The 954-nt window shown below is 32.2% G+C and overlaps 1 protein-coding gene across 6 annotated transcripts in view; it reads right to left on the bottom strand.

Annotated features, from left to right (window-relative positions):
* Positions 1-954, bottom strand: part of LOC107882142 (ring canal kelch homolog) — an 11,851-nt gene that overhangs the window by 9,334 nt on the left and 1,563 nt on the right. The window lies entirely within an intron of this gene.

The raw sequence follows: 954 nt of genomic DNA, 5'->3' as shown, positions 1-954 counted from the left end.
AAAATCAGAAAAATGAAATGTTAAAGCATAGATAATTTATTAACGAAATTCAAATCTGCTTTCAAAATTAATATCAGATCATTATATCGGGCGTAGTGATTGAAGTCGTGAGTTATGTTTTCGACCAAAAATTAATCACGCTCCAGCCCCCTTAATGTATTATAAAAATTTATATATTATGTACTATAAAATAGATATTAAATACCCAATCATTTCCGACAAATTTGTATTTCGTATTACAGGGTGTTACCACTGGGTATCTTCCCTAATCTTATTATTCACATCACCCTTACTTGTCACCTATCAAACCTACTTATTATACTAAGAAATGTATAGATTGTAGATTACTTCAAATAAAAAAAAAAAAAAAAAAAGGTACACCCGAGTGCCCCCCCCCCTACATAAACATAGACGGGGGCCCACAGGGAAAATCCCTTTTTCCCTATGGGCCTATCCACCCCTGCTATCATAGATATATAATAGTATACTTTAGAAGTTTCAAGTACCCACGAATAATATTATACAAGGCTCCTGATCAGTGGCGTGCCCAAGGGGGGGGAGGTTAGGGGTTATATCCCCCCCATTGGATTTTTTTTGTTAACTTCAACTTATTAGATATTACCATGGACGTATACAAACATTTATATATGGATATGGATATTACTTTTAAAATTATCAGTAATAAGTTATTGCTTACAAATTATTTCCCATTGGCTATTATAAACATTCACTATACGGATTATACTGATTATAGATGGATCATGCTAATCACGTATACTAAAAATATAAGGTCTATGGGTAAATCAGTGGTTACCAATCACTAATCAGATATAAATTATCAGCTACTTCAATGGCCAGTTCTTATCTCTCAGTAGATCATAATATAATTGTGATATTCTATTAATAGCTAATACTCTATTATTGTTACTTTGTGATAATACCAATTGCAGTGAT

Source organism: Acyrthosiphon pisum, chromosome A1, assembly GCF_005508785.2.
Source record: "Acyrthosiphon pisum isolate AL4f chromosome A1, pea_aphid_22Mar2018_4r6ur, whole genome shotgun sequence".
In the NCBI taxonomy this organism is placed as follows: Eukaryota; Metazoa; Arthropoda; class Insecta; order Hemiptera; family Aphididae; genus Acyrthosiphon; species Acyrthosiphon pisum.
The sequence above is the reverse complement of the archived record's forward strand: the minus strand, read 5'-3'. Positions and strand labels throughout refer to the sequence as shown.